Source organism: Pantherophis guttatus, chromosome 1 (genome assembly GCF_059756535.1).
Source record: "Pantherophis guttatus breed Tessera chromosome 1, ASM5975653v1, whole genome shotgun sequence".
Classification (NCBI taxonomy): Eukaryota; Metazoa; Chordata; class Lepidosauria; order Squamata; family Colubridae; genus Pantherophis; species Pantherophis guttatus.
The window spans coordinates 242,760,719-242,777,801 of NC_142063.1; the positions used below are offsets into that span (position 1 = coordinate 242,760,719).

The window sequence follows — 17,083 nt, forward strand, 5'->3', positions numbered from 1 at the left end:
AGAATTCTCCTCATCCAATAACTTTAGGAGGCCCATAGCCTCCAAAAATTAATAAAAAAACTTAAAACATACATGATTTAAAATGTTCTCCTCATTTATACACACATGTACATACAGACATGGACATAAATATATGTATAATTAGTTGGCAGCTTTATCATCTGCCACTTTAATTTTTCTATTTGCTTGAAGGCAACTGCTTTTCATACTGGAAAAAGCTCTGCCATAAACACTTTCCTGTTTTCAAATTTATTTATTTATTTATTTATTTATTTTAGAGTCAGGTTATAAAGATCATGTCCAAAGTGCCTAAATTAAGAGCAGTTCTTGTCTGGTTTCTAGCTGAAGTGCAATAATATTTATATTCCTCACTCTGATGGGTGACATTTAAAGTACAGTGAAGGACAACAATGAAGAGTTGAATTATGCACTCTGAAATGGATAGCTGCTTGTGCGAATGTTAGGTGTGTAAAGCTAATCCTCTGTCAAGAATGCTGATGAAACATTGAAAAGAAAACAATCTCCCATTTGCTTCTCTTCTTACCCTCCACACACATATATAGCCTTAAATCTTAATTCAATACCTTTAATAATAAATAATTGACCTATAATCCTAGGTTTAGTTATTATAATTCATGCATTAGAATGGTTAAGTATGATGCCAGATGTATGTAAGTATGTATGTATTTAGCAGTATAGATGCATACTGCTAAAACAGAGTAAGTACAGTATCAATAATCAAAAGGCTGATAATTTTATTTACTGTATGAAATTTACTTAAAGCAGTTTTCAGATCCTGATTGCTGAGCAACATTTAGGATGGAGTACAGGTAGTCCTTGACTTACGATCATAATTGAGCCCGACATTTCTGTTCAGTGATACATTTGTTAAGCGAGCTTTGCTCTTCTTTACAACCTTTCTTGCCAAAGTTGTTAAGTGAATCACTGCAGTTGATAAGTTAGTAACCCGTTTGTTAAGTGAATCTGGCTTCTCCATTGATTTTGCTTGTCAGAAGGTCACAAAAGGTGATCACATAATCTTGGGACACAGCAATCATCATAAATATGAGTCAATTGCCAAGCATCTGAATTTTGATCACATGATGATGGGGATGCTACAAAACTTGTAAGTGTGTAAGTCACTTTTTTCAGTGTGGTTGTTACTTTGAACAGTCACTAAATGAACTGTTATAAATTGAGGACTACCTGTATTTATATAATATTCTCAGACAAATACCTGTTGAACATAACAGAGTTTCCTGATGAATGTGGCTAAGATTCCCCTTTAAAATAGTTAGGTCAATGAAGTATGGTGACCATGGACAGATATTGGACCAATGCTGAACTTCCCAGCAACAATGGATAAAGATAAGATGTAACATATGATGATTCTGAAGTGTGAAACATCCTGCAGAACAATTCCAGATTTGGAAATGCAGAAAATTCCACCAAGATTTTATGACATCTATATTACTTATTTATTAATCAAACTTACAAATAGCTGGCCATCTCACAAGATGTGATTCTCGGTAGCACGCAGTAATCAAAGAAAAAAAATCCATTACATATGTAAAAACAAGCATTTAAAAATATAAAAAGTCAACATTAAATAATGAGAGGTTAATTAAAATATATACAAATTCCAGGCAGGGAGAGAAAAAGTATTTCCATCTCAATAATGGTGCCATCTAAACATATCTCTGGTACGCTGGGAGACCCAAGCATGGTGACAAGCAGATCTTTAGGAACTTTTGAAACATCAAGAGGGATGAAGGGGTGGGATGTTCCATAAGGTGAGTGCCACATCAGAGAAGGCCTGCCACTTGGGACCTACCAAATATAAGTTCCTGGCAGGTGGTGCCTAACATACTTTTTTTGCTAAATCTAATGGGGCAGCCTGATATAATGTGTACTAATTTATAGATAACACTCATCATGCACTGTGTCAGTAAATGGAATGAAAGATAGAGGAGAAGATATTAGTCAATGCTATAGTAGAGAACACAGTCTACTGCATGACTTTCTACCAATGATTTCATTATCCATAATGGATGAAAGCAGCTTCTATGCTATGAACAGAACTAATCCTGGCTGTTTTGTACAACTGCGATTCACATAGTATTTATACTTTTAGGCTCAAGGCTTCAATCTATTTGCTTTTATCTATTTGATTTAAGTTAATTAAACTGTTTTGAATTTCTCTGTAAGTGATACATAGATTGTTTCCAAGGAGCAGACAATTGATTGCTGTAAACTTAATAACTTTAGTGATGTGTTGGTTTGATTTGTAATTATAGTATTTTTTTTTTAAAAAAGTCACAGTGCCTCAAATTCAATATTATCTTGCTTCCTTAAAGCCAGTCTCTCTATGCACTATTCATAGAGAGACTGGCTAGTGGGTTGTGTTGTTATCTCAATAACAAATGTAAGTAACTGATATGAAGTGCTTGTTTTATGTTCATCCTATTATAAGAAAGAAAATACAAGATTCTTTTTGTCCCTGCCCAATATCTGCATAGTATCTTTTTTTTTATTGGGAACTAATCTTTAGACTCCCTGGGGCAGGAAGACTGCTTGTAGTCTTAAATAATGTATTAGTTCAATAAATATTTTTTGTAGACTAGCTTCTGGGAAATGTGCTCAGCTTCTGCCGATTTATTTCAATTTAGAAGCTCTATAGAGCCTGGCTAAATAAATCAAAAATACTAATTGTTTTAGTCTGTGGGAACATCAGATCAAGAAGCAGAACCATTTCATTACTACAGCCATCATACATAGTTCATGGAAAGGTCATGTAAGAGCCATATATTCAGGTGTGAGTTTGTACACTTATTTGAGTGCATCCATACAATTCATACAGTAATTAATACATTAATTTATTTTTTTTATTTTTTTTTATTTTAAATTTGATTTATATGCCGCCCTTCTCCGGAGACTCAGGGCGGCTTACAGTGCGTTAAGCAATAGCCTTTATACTTTTGTATATTTATACAAAGTCAGCTTATTGCCCCCACAAACTGGGTCCTCATTTAACCTACCTTAGAAAGGATGGAAGGCTGAGTCAACCTTGAGCCTTGGAGAGATTCGAACCAGCAGTAAATTGCAGGCAGCTGTGTTAATAACAGGGTGCTTTAAACCACTGTAGTACCAAGGCTAATTCATCAGTAAATTATTATATTCCTGCAACTTAGAAATGATGTTTTCTGTTTCCCAAATTGTGTTATTAGTATTTATTCTATCCATAAATTTAGTGTTATAGAACTAGAAGTTTTAAAGGATTTCATTGAAATATCTATGTTTGGTAGGTGTAGCTTAGCCAAATAAATATTGGATTTATTCAGGAAATGTATTTATTTATTTTAATATAATATATAGGATTGCAGTATACTATCTTTTCTATGGAGTATTGGGCTAAAATGCTAGATTTTAGGCAAATCCAAGAACTAATTATTGTATAAAATAACTTCTAAATCAAGAAGAGTTGAACATCCCTCTAGATAGATAGATAGATAGTAGATAGATAGATAGATAGATAGATAGATAGATAGATAGATAGATAGATAGATAGATAGATAAATTATAATGAGGGAACATTCCAACAGATTAGTTTCAATAGCATTATTCTGGGTGTACGAAGCTGTTGATAGCACAAAACTGCAGGGAATTATACTATGATATGGGGCATGATGGCAAAATATCCAAAATATTTGGGAGTCATACTATATCATGATTCCCAGGGTACCATATCAATAAAATATGACATCAGTTAGCTAATCCTTATTGCAAGATAAATCCTAGATAAATTCCTCATAATTTTATATACTCACTCTCTGAAATTTTAAATTAGTTTTGGGTTTGGGGTTAGTTGAGGTAATGGTCATATTAATTTTAGTAATGAGATCTTAAATCATCTTAAGACTTTTTTCATGAATTACACTGTTAAATAGGAAATTACTTTGCAGTTAGCTCTACTTCTCAAAAAATTGAACCCAGAATTGAGTAGGAATTATTACATTTCTATCATAACTCTATTTGGCCATAACTCTGTAAGAATAGCATGGTATTTCCTGGATCATTCTTCTACAGAATACGAGCCTCACAAGCACAGCAAAGTTGCTTCATTTTATAGTCCCAAGTGATAAATCTTAAAAATTTCTGAAGACATATGTATGTACTCACCTATCAAATCCCATTATTGCTATTGATTCTCTATTTATGTAAAGTAGTCCAAAAGTCACTACTTTCAAATTCAATCTATGTATGACTCTGTTTCCCAAACAAATATATTTAATAGGAAAATACATGTTACTTTGTCCCATTTGCACCTGAAACACAGGGGTTGAGTGGGTTGATTTCAGGCAGGGGTCAAGTCCAGCTCTTATTTTAGGATAGTGGCATAGTCTTCAAATTTTTCAATGACTATACTATATGAGATGATGATGAAACATGAAATTTGAAGAAATAAAGAAGTAAGTGATTACTATAGTCATTTTAATTGCATGCTTGTGTAACGTTGCCATGGTGATAACTATTGATAGTAAGGAGAATAATTGCAAGTAACAGGGATGTTATTATTATTTTGTTTATTTATTTGTTTGAATTGATTTTTGATGCTGCCTGAGCCCAGATGAAAACTCTACTGATAAACCATGTAACACGGACACATAATTTTGAATTAATATATCACGAAGTACAGCTGGCCATGGTAGATTTTTAAAAAAATTAGTATTACTTCATTTTGTTGTCATCTGGCAGATTACATATTCTTTTTTCAATATTTCCTTAATTGCCTGTGTCTACAATTTGTGATGAAATGCAGAAAAAAATATTATTAATACTAACTTTAAACAGAAATGATTTAATGCAGCCTGTGTTTTCTGACTTTGGCTTGGAAACATGTACAGATAGAGTGTGTTAAATTTGAGGGCAGCGTGCAGCTAAACCTATCTATGCATTTGAATTTATGATGAATTAAGTCTTCTATTAAACCTTCTACAATAGTTGTTTTAAGTCTTCTGTAATAGTACTTAAACTTTAAGAATGTTACTGGCATTATGACCATTCCAAAACCAGGGCAGCAACTGTCATCTAAGTTGGTCCAGAATATGCACCTGAATATTTATTTTAATATTTTTAAATGAAAAGAATTTAGGTAAGTTTCCCTTGCTTTCCCTTTTTATACATTCTAATTTGAAAATAATTTGAAAGTAACATCCTAGCTAAGCTATGTAGCCTACAATCAGCTTGGCATTTATTAGTTCTGAAGTGGCTAAATTACGGAATAGTACACAGGTAAGCATTCGGTCTTATGGGCAAAGAATCACAATCAAAATGTGTTGTGTGGGATTTTTAATGCAGCTGTTGGGAAGAAAACAGTTAATTGTTCTAGGCATGTGGGGGGGGGATGTTTAGTATAGATCTGGGAAAACAATTGCACACACACACAAACACACCAAAGTAGTAATCAAGGAAGCTACTGCATTTCCTCCCCAAATAATACAAAGAATTTTAACCCATTGAGCCATCATACACAATACAAATCATGCAAGCAAGAAAATGAAAAATGATAGGCGATCATAATATTGCTACCACTTTCCAGATGTTCTTTTGTAGGTGATTTATTTAAAGAATTGCTGTTGACTTACTTGTTATGCTGCATTATGAATACCAATGTGTTTTCATGTTGATAAAAATATACAATATTTATTTTTTAAAAAATCTCTTTGGTTGCGTTTTTTTTTAATTTTATTTTATTGTGCATATTTCTGTTACATAGCTCTTTATTTTTCCTTTATATTAAATGTACTTCTCATATTTGCTTTTACAAATTCAACAGCAAAGTTGGTACTCAGCAGTACATGAATTTAAAAACATGGCTATCTTTATGTTTAAATCTACTGGATAAAGTTGTCAAATGGCTTTAATTATGTAGATGCAGAAAGGATTCAGAATAATTGTTCTTGACTTAAAAAAAAAAAAACTTAACCAGTGTTAGTTCTGGATCAAGTATGGTGATTATCTTTACATTGCTGTAAGCTGTTGCTTATTGAGCAGGAAATGTGTTTATGAATATTGTTATATAAGCAACATGTATTTAATATGGATGGACAGTACAATTTAAATATGCAAATGATTTCCCCAATGGTGCACACTCCATCCTCAAATTAACCAAATACAAACATGGGACAGATCTTATTTAATCTGAGGCATCTGCAAAAGGAAATTCTTTGTGGATTCCACTCAATATTCCAAGCATCTTCCAGGAAAATCTGCAGCATTGAATTTATTGTTTGTTTTTATTTTATTTTTTAAAAAAATATTTTTTAAGATAAGAATAACTGGAAAATAAATATAAGCCTTGGTAAGCATTTATTTACTTAATATTTTTATAAGTCTTTAAAGCCACTCTGCCAAAAACTGAATATAAATTGTAACATTAAAGATTGTTTTGTAGTGGGAATAGTTTTGCATTCAAATTGTTAAGATGACTGACAGTAATATTACCAAATTCTGACATTCTGGGTTATGAATGTATATGTATGTGTGTGTGCGTGTGCGTGTGTGTGCATATGTATATTTCATAGATTTATAAATATAGAATATATATTAGGATCAAAGTTCTATTTAGTCTTGTTACTTGATCTTTATGGACTGTGTTTATGTCCAATCTGAAATATTTGTGTTTGAGATCGTACAAAAAAAATATGTTACTCTTCATGTTTCTCTAGAATTTTTAATTCAATATTTTTTTTTGTAATTTATATTGTAATGTAGTATTTATTTTATGATTTATTTTCTTTTTATTCCATATCCAGTGCATTTGTTTACCTTCTTTTGACTATTTAAAAATCAAGGAAGTATTAAAATTAACACATATTTTAAAATTGTGCTTATCAATACTCTTTTTTTAAAAAACAAACAAACAAGGGTTTCCCAGTTCCAGATCAGGACTATAGTATGCAGGAAGTTTTTTTTAAAAAAATTATTGTCTACTTATAGTATTTTCTATCCTTGTTCTGCCTACAGTTTTACCTGAATGTGTGATTTAAAAACAGCTTTAGGGCAATAACCAACAGAAACTGTATCCTCATCATCACTCCCACCTTTTCTTTTAGCAGGAATGCAGACAGAATGAAGAAGAACTAGCACATACTTTTTAAAATGAAGGTTGATATTCATGTCAACCTACATTTTAAATATATTAGACTAGAGGTCTATAAACAAACCTGAAAGTCAAATTCCGAAGCACTCAGAATTTGCAATCATCAAATACCTTATGTTGCCAGAATTGACTGAATATGAGCCTGACACCTCTCCCCCCACAAAATCTGTGTTGACTTATTTGCCACACTTTCAGTCTGTGCTGAAAAATGAAAAACTATCAGTTTTCAAACTATGAATGTGTATGTTACTGGTATTTTTCCCATTAATCATTTAGATTGATCATAGTATGCAAAATAGCACTGTAATAGTAGTACTAATAGTAATAGATTTTAGCACTTTGACTTCCTGAGGAACTTTGCTGTGTTGCAGGGTCAGTGACATGTAGTAAAGTTTATTGATTTGCTCTTGTTTAATGCAAGCCTGTGGTAGATTATCAGCCCTTTCATTGCTGGCCCTTCTTTCAGAATTGGCAGGCAGCCTGGTCTGTTCCAGCAGTTTAAGGGCAGGGTTAACATGCTTCAGGAAACAAAGGGAGTGGAATCACTTGTAGGCTTATGACTGATACATGTGGCCATTGTCAGCATTGTTGACTAAGTTTGCAAGGGAGCGGTGATCTATTAATTTGGAGGATTCAGGTTTACAACTTGTTCATCATATGCTTTTTTTTTTTTTTGGTGCATGCAATTATGGATACTTGAGGCTGGTGGCAGGATAAAATTTTCCATTAAATTCAGAAACTTCCTAAGGTTTCCTGAAACCATATGCCTTTATTTGCTACTGTTTCATACAGAGATCAATTTCAGAGATCATTTGTAAATATAAAGATATGTCTAGCACATCTTTCTAGTCACTTCCAAGTACTACTATCGTTGCAGTGTATTATTTTTATATTTCTTAATAAGAAAGATCTGTGATGTAAAATATCTTCTGAGCCAAGGACACTCCTGGCATTTGAGTGAAATGTAACACTACAGATGGCCAGAAACTGAATTTGATTTAATTTAACTTTATATTTAATTACAAGTAATTTAGGGAATATGATTATTCTCTAATAATGTATTGAATAGGGCTGAACAAGAATAAGTGCTTCAGAATGCCTAAGAATGTATATAAAACTCTTCTTTTAAGATCCTTTATGAATCTTTAAAACAAAACTTCTTTTAGTTGTCTCTACATTCAATCCAGGCCAACTAAAGGAGTAGATTCAAATATTTCCACACTCTTTTATTTAATTGTTTTCATATCTTAAATTTGGAAACAACAAGATAATCCCAAGAAGCTGTGCCCTTTGATTTCAAGGGCTGCTTGGAGAACTGATGAATAACAATCATAACTTGATATTCATGTTTTGTTGCCTGAATATTAGTAAGTTCCAATTTTTAACTTGGATCAATGCTTGTTCTTGACTGTCTTTTCCATAATCAGCCAATGCATGCTGTTCTTCTAGGATAGTTTGTTTGACTTGAAGTAAAACCTCTGCTTCCATTTCTGCCAGGCATGTATAATCTATCAATTATCACTATGGCTATGTAATGCATAGTGAACAGTCAGTAGCTTTTTTGTTTTTCTGTCTGTTATTTTTATTATTTTACATTTATTTGGCTGCCCATCTCCAGTGGATTCTGGGCAACTCATAAGTCTAAAAGCGACATAAATCAACTAAAATATTAAATCAATAGATAGACTGGATTAAAATGCTCTAGCAAGAAAATCCACAAAAGAAAACCATTAAACAAACATTAACCTTAGCCTAGAAGTATAGCCACTTTTTTTTTCAAAGTTTTCTAGAACTCTTAATCAGAGTTTGGTCTCCTTAGCTCTAGGGAGAGTCTCTACATACTGTATCTTATATCTCAGCAATATTTATTATGCATTTTATAATGTATAAGATTATATATATCTGTTAGTGATACATTGTATTGTAAAATTAGAGCAAGTAGAGAAGCATAAAATTTAATATCTGAAATACCATAAAGCCAAATTAAAAGAGAACTTAAGATATCCAATTATATGAAACCACTCACTTGTGATTATTTTATTTTTATTAGGTGATGTTCTAGTAGTCAGTACCCTTGCTCAATTTTGGCTGTCACTAATCATTATCTTTTCTTCGATCCCTGTATGGTAGGTACCCTCCCTTGGTCATTCCAGATGCATTGTTATTTCTCACCTTGGAAAACAGCCATGGGACTGATCAATATATACATTATGCAATAGGAGCTTGTACCATTAGATAACAAGAAGCAATCTAATGTTTCTACCCTGCTATCCAATTTTCTTATTTGATACATGTCTATCAAGTTCTCTAGCTTTTCAAGCCAAACATTTTTTAGTAAAGCTGTTCAAATGGATGGGTATGAAAATCTGGACAGTATTATTTGATTAGGGACCTGTCATGTAGATAGAAGAGGTAGGTTGCTACTTATATAATGTATGGGTCCAGACACTTATAATTACAAAAGCCACGTGGCTATCTCTCAGGCAGCACCTCTAGTCCCATGGGATAAATTAGATTTTTTTTTTCTTTTGTTGTTGAAAACATAGCTTTCAAAGAGGAAAACCCAGATGGAAAACTTACTTCTGTCACTTCAGCTTTAGGGCAGTTTTCTCTAATAGCAGAAACTTCTGCATCTCCTTCCAATTGTCACTACGAGCTGTACCATATTACATGCCATGTAATTGTGTGTAAGTATGTGTATGTATGTAGCTACAATATATGTATGTGTACATCTGCACACACACACACACACACACACACACAGATGTATATATACACACATTTCTAATTCCTGTACAAATCAGTTTTACACATCCACTGACGTAATATTAACTTCCTTTTGATCTTTTTATAAATAGAATACTTGATTTCGTAAACAGACATTCAAACAAAACAAACAAAAGGTACTAATCTTTTAGGAAAAAGAATGAGTACAATTCCAATAGACAAGCCTCCATTTTTAGATTTGTGCTTTAGATTTGTTTGTCTTTGGTAGTGAGCAGGTGGTAGTTTTGATACCTCATTTTTAATAGATGCTATTATCACAACATTATATGGTCTAGATATAGGCAATCATGCATTTTAATATTTGTTTACACCCTTCAAGGCTCTTCAGATTTTCTCAATAAAAACAAACTAATGAAGAGTATTATAGCTCAGGTCTTAGCCCATTTAATATAAAATATACCATTAGATGAAAACATTCAGCACTACATACTGCAAAACAGTTTAATAAACTTTGCAAGCTTTGTTTCTGAAAATAACTCGCAAAACAGTTTAATAAACTTTGCAAGCTTTGTTTCTGAAAATAACTCACAGATTCATAAAGAACATATACTGAGCTATAGGAAGGAGAGGATACCATTTCAAAATGGCTTCCTGTTATTTTTATAGCAAGGCTAGTCAGGAAGACCTCTAAAATCTCAATACATGGATAAGATGGCGGAGGAGAGGCTTTAGATTTGTTAATCATTGGAGAATATTTCAGAAAAAGTTGTGTATAAAGAAGACAGACTCCATCTCAACTGAAATAGAACAAGGCTGTTCTATGTGAAATATCAAAATGGTGGCAGAACAGATTTTATAAGCCTTCGTATAGTAAAGAAATCTGTAGATATTTCCAAAAATATTATTCAAAATAACAAAAAGGCTGGGTCTGAGTTAATGCATGGTGATGTTAATAAGGAACTGAAAGGGTGAGAAAAAGGCTGTGAGAAAAGGCTCATACCAATGACATTTGGAAAAGGATACGGGAGTGCAGGAATGCAGAATGCAGGACTGTTAAAAAACATATCTGAGCCAAACAACAGAAACCTAGAAATATGGAGAGAATCAGTTGGATGCAATCATTTCCAGATGCAGATTTTATAGGCAAGACCAGGAAGAATGCTGTGGGATTGACATTGCTCTTTATATGAAAGCAAATATAAAGTCTAACATTATACCAAAGATTTGAAACCTGATGATTCTATATAAATATGATGGGTGGCATATGTGGACAGAAATAAAAATTAAAGCTAGGGACATGCTATTGCCATCCTGATCAAAATACTGAAGATGATCTTCAGAGTTCCAGAAATATTGCTCGTATTTGGGTAAATGAACCAAAGGGCAAATGTAATTCAGCTCATATTAATGAGACCATGGTCTCATATTAAGGCAAAACAAATTTAAATTCACACATGCGTTAATAAGTCTCAGTTGTTTATAGCTATTTTATAAATTAATCTGTGGAATTTCTTACCACAAAATGTGGCAATGCCCTGTAATTTGGAACTTTTAAAAGGGCAATTAATACATTTATGGAATATAGTTCTATCAAGGGCTATTGAGCTTGAACAGTCAATACTGCCTCCACATAGCGTGTGCAGCTGAACAATGGTGGAAAAGCATCATGGCTGATAAGCACTTCAGAAGCATCTGGTGGATTATTTTGAGAAACAAATTACTGGCTTGACCTGATCCAACTATGCTGTTCATGATCTCACCTCATATTGTAGTTGCTACATGGAAATTTAGAAACTATGATATAAACAGATTTAGGCTGGTGGTAATAGGATTAATTTAGGATACTATATAGTGTATATAAAATTGGATGTAATGAGTTTTTCAGTATAGTAACTTAACATTTCATTTTCTCTCCTTATGTATTTGGTTACTTCTATTTTTGGATAGCTTCAGTCAAGAGATTCAGATATGAGTGAAAATCAAATGCTTATTGTAAAAATGTAGGAAACATATTCTGAATTAATGAAAGAATTGATTTCATCATGTAAAACAGGAAGAATGTGAGAAGCTTTAGTCCATGCTTATTATGTTGTGATAATGTTGATTAGAAAGTATCTGGGATTTATGTCAGTTCAGAATTGGGAAGATTGAGACTGGATTCAGAGATGCATTGTTGCAGCAAATAATAACTTGGACTCTAAGTTTGTAATTAAAAGTCTCAGCAGATGCCAAACTACAGTATCTCAGATTATCAGTAGCAGGTTGAATTATTGTTGCTGTTTTTCTCATTAGATTGATGATGCTTGTGTAAAAAAGTAGTCATGATGTAATCCAGAGTTCCCCAACCTTTCTGGCTTTGAGGACCCGTGAGGGGCGGCTGTAATAGAGTGTCAGGCAAATGAAATGCATATATGTGCTTACCCACTGCTTTTATAAGTGGGGACATGTGTGCACGTGTGCTTGCCTGTGACTTCCTCAGCCTCAAGGCCCGATAGTGGGCCACGACCCAGTGGTTGGGGACCCCTGATATAATCATTGGCCCTAAAATATCTTGAATGAAAAAACATTATTTTCTTTTTTTGAACTTTAATTTTGTTTTAGAGCAAGAAGCCAAGGTTTTAGAGTTACAATCATATGGATATTAAGATTTTTAATCTTTTTAAACCTTTTTCATCTCTTTAGTATTTATGCTTAAACATTTAAAGATAGTTTCAAATAGTATTTGCTGTAAGCGGGGAAGCCTTTCTGCCTAAATGTAACTGTTCTCTACATCTTCATTGTTCGTATACATGCTCTTCCCCGTTAGCGTCAAAGGATATTCGCTTCAACAAATGGAAGATAGATTAAGATTCTTAAAGGAAGCATAGCTGTTTCAGGTATTCCTATAGCTCTAGACAATTTGCCTTTCCCTTTTTATTTCACCCCTTTTTTTCAACAGTTTTATGGAGAGATATTTGCAGATTTAGGCTGCAAATATCCAGACAACCACAAGGTGATAGCAAAGAGACTCAGAAATAATTCCTTCTAATGGTGTTTGAATTGCTGTCCTAGATTACCCTACAACTAGCATCTCACCTGTTTGTGAATTAATAGCAGGATTGTCAAGAATCTCTATGGTAATGTGTGAAACACTTCGAAAGTTGAGTTCCTGTACTGAGCATTGCCTCACACAATTGTATGCTGAAGGAGAGACATTTTTGTAAGTTCTCTAAATGTGATTCTCTCCTCGTTTTTTAAAAATATGCCAATATGTGCAATAATATTGAAAAGGCAACACTACCTCAGAATTAATAAGCATAGCAGTTTGAAAGGAAAAAGAAGAAATATAAAGGGGCTCCTGGACATTTGTTGCAAAGCAAAACAACTTGAATGGTTTCACCACATTGCTTGAAATGCTGTCCCCCCCCCACCCCGTTCACCTTCGCTTCTCCTTTTTAAATTCCTAACTGAAATGTTGATAAGCAATACATAACAATCAACTGCTGCAAATCAGTATTAATTTTGTCCTTTAAGGAATATAGAAAAGTGGATTTAACCAACTTCTAGATCTGAAAAAAAAAAAGCACAATTCATCATAGATTCCAGATCTTGGGCATTTTTCATATTGAAGTGCTGCATATAACAGAAGGATGCCCAGAGCTTGCAAATCAGGTTGATGCTAGTTAAGTCACTTAGCTCAAAGGTCACAGGGAAGATGGCAAAATGTTTTTGATACTCACTTCTCTGTGGAATTAGGTGTTCTTATTCATGTTATTCCAGCAAGCAACGTCAGACCCATTTAATCACCAGTTTGGTCACCACACTATAAAAAAGATGTTGAGACTCTAGAAAAAATGCAAAGAGCAACCAAGATGATTAAGGGACAGGAGGCTAAAACATACAATGAATGGTTGCAAGTACTTGACATGGCTAGTCTAGTGAAGAGAAGAACTAAGGGAGACATGATAGTAGTGTTCCAATATTTGAGGGGCTGCCACAGAGAGGAGGGGGTCAACCTATTTTTGAAAGCACCCGAAGGCCAGACAAGGAATAATGGATGGAATCTGATCAAGGAGAGATTCAACCTAGAAATAAGGAGAAATTTTCTGACAGTGAGAACAATCAACCAATGGAACAGCTTGCCTTCAGAAGTTGTGGGAGCTTCATCACTAGAAGCTTTCAGGAAGAGACTGGACTGTATTCATTTGTCAGAAATGATGTAGGGTCTCCTGCTTGAGCAGGGCTTTGTACTAGATGACTTACAAGGTCCCTTCCAACTCTGTTAATCTCTTAACCAGGAGAGGGTGCTTGGATAATTCCCTGAGAATCTACTACATTGCTCAATTGAAACCTTAGTCATCACTTGGAATGAAAAGTGGATGACAGCCTTGGATCAGACTATGTCTATTCAGTCTTTCACTGTTGTGAATCTTTCAGAAGAGCTCCAGGGTATGAAATAATGGAAGAGCAATCTCAGTGCTGTTGTAGAAAGATCAGGAGCAAATCTAACCAAATATGTATATATAGTCTATATTAATAGTTATATCATGGCAATAACAGTGGGAAAATATAATAATATTTTCCTATCATTGTTGCATCTACAATGCTATTTAGCAACCTTGTTCAACATAACCAAGTCCCTACAAAGCCACTGAAAATTATTTTAGGTTTCTGATGGTTAAAGTATCTTGGATCCATTCTAAACTTCACTCCAGTTGTGCATATCCTGCTGAGATGGCTGAGGTAACAACTGTGAGATAATATTCAAACTGGTGAACATCAAAACTGTTCCAAGGAACTATTTAAACTGATGTTTTTATTATATTGATTAACCCTGGCATTATATATGATAATGGAAAATGATCAACATGAATCTGGAAAACAAACAAGCAAATGTTATAACCAGCTGAAATTGAGGGTGATTCTCTCTTAATTTCATACTAACAACTAGGAATTGCTTGGAGGTGGGGTAGGGATTTTCCCCTTCCTCCCACAGTAAATACCCTGATAAATTTCTGAGTGTTTGTTAAGAATTGATTCATTAGTATTTCCATCCAATTTTTATTTTCCTTCATCAACTCTGAGCAAAAAAACCCCAAAAACTTTTCTATTTTTCTAACTTTTAAAAAAAATCTTAATAGGAAGTAAATAAATTTATAAAAATTTAGTTTTTTTCTCCCGTTCCTGGAAATAGATAAATATCATCAATATTGTCTATGATTTTCCAGAAAAGATGTTCCATGTATGGAACTGATGTGGTGTACTTATCTCAGTAAATTTTCATTTAGGATTGCCAACGTAATTCCCCCTTGAATTATGATATAGAACATTCTGTGCACTATTCAGAGGAGAGGAATTATTATTATTTAGTTTATTTCATTTAGTACCTTATGGCAGTTGTTTTATTATTGACATGCAGTGGGTTTGAAAGAGCCCCATACTACATGGAATAATTTTATTCATGTACATATGCATACACATTTAAGGCAGTATTCTCTATAATGCAAATCTGAACCCAGATGAAAGTTCATTAGTGATTCAAGAAGTGAAAAGTTACAGAGAGAGACACAGGCTAACTTCCCAACTTCAAGTATAGTCCATGGAGCCTGAAAAAGTGGTCCGAATCCAATAATTGCATTCTCATGCTTGAATGCTTCCTGTAGATGGAAAGCTAGTAGTATTAACCTAAAGCCAAGTCTTGTCCATGTACCCCAACATAAAAATATTTATATTTTTTTCTTTCATGGATGAAACATGAAATTTTATTCTAGTGTCATGTATGTGTAAATTTTGTTCAGATACATTTAATTATAATTATATCTATATAATTATAATTATATTTTTTTTCTGTGTGTCTTTCCCTCTTTTGTTTCTGTCTAACTGTAAACAAAAAAAGGGGCAGTATTTTCTTTTACTCACTTCATAAGTGATTCTTGTATTATGACCAAGAATATAGAATCTTGAATCATTTCCCCTTGATCCCAAAGTGCCTAAAACATATAAACCCGAACCTACTCAATGAAGCAAGTAAATTCAGAGCCCGAAAACTTTATAAATCATATTTTTATCCTTCGGATGATCCTTATGCATATGCAGTTACTGGAAGTTGTGAATAAGTTACTACTAAATCAAAGACAAAGTACATTGAAAGGGATTCTTCTTATACTAATACACAGTAAAAGAAATAAAATAAGTCTTGATTGCTTGGGAAACAGTGCACAAAAAAGAGAGGGTCAGAATACTTAATTATAAACCTATCAACTTTTTCTGAGCAGCAATGTCAGTTTTCCTTGTGAGACCAAAATGAAACATTTCTTTGTTTCTTAAGCACAGGCTTTTAAGGAGATATGCTATCATTCTATTAAGAGGATAAAAATGGCTTGTTTGATCTTCTGAATGTTAATGTGTTGAAAAGATTATTGGAAATAAGATTGCATTCTCTGAAGTGAAGAAAAGCATTATTCAGATATCTTTAATTACATGACAAGTTGTTGTCCCTCCTACTTTTTAATGCATTAATAATGGATTTGTACTTCAATTCGGTTTTGTAACAGAGTGGCTTTAAAGATTTGAGAAGTTATAATAATGCATTATCAAGAATTTAGCTCTTACATTCTTATATCTGATGAATTATTGATACATTGTTTACTATGCTGTTTCTTTTCTCCTTCTATGATGTAATTGATAGTAAATACACAATTTTTGATTGTGCCAAATTAAAAGACTCATAACAAATCTAATGGGTTCTCTACTAGCCAAATGTTTACTTGAGGTGAAATTATTTGTTTTTTATATTTATTTATCAAATGTATATAGCCATCCATCTCATATATGTGACTCATCAAGATACAAATAACTATTTATATATCATTTAATTTGGAAATTCAATTTTGCTTCATAAGAACTTGTTCCTAAGTGTGCTTTTACATAAAAGACAATGAACAATAAGTAAGGAAGTCTTTATGTATTACTTTGGGTGATTCTCCACAATTTGAACTATAATTTTCAGAAATCACGCCAAGTGCAATAAAGTGTGATAGATGGTTCAGCAACACTTCTAGGTATATAAATTCCCTACTCCTGTTTCAGCCATAACCTGACACACTGGATTTCAGACTGGAAGTCATCAGTGATGTAAATATTGCACATTGTTCTGTCATTATCACTTCCAGTAATCAAATAATACATGTTTATAGGTTTTTTAAAAATTACTCC

General features: G+C 33.1%; 1 protein-coding gene across 3 annotated transcripts in view; it reads left to right on the plus strand.

Annotated features, from left to right (window-relative positions):
* Nucleotides 1-17,083, plus strand: part of GRIK2 (glutamate ionotropic receptor kainate type subunit 2) — a 522,039-nt gene that overhangs the window by 385,246 nt on the left and 119,710 nt on the right. The gene's annotated exons all lie outside the window — the stretch shown is intronic.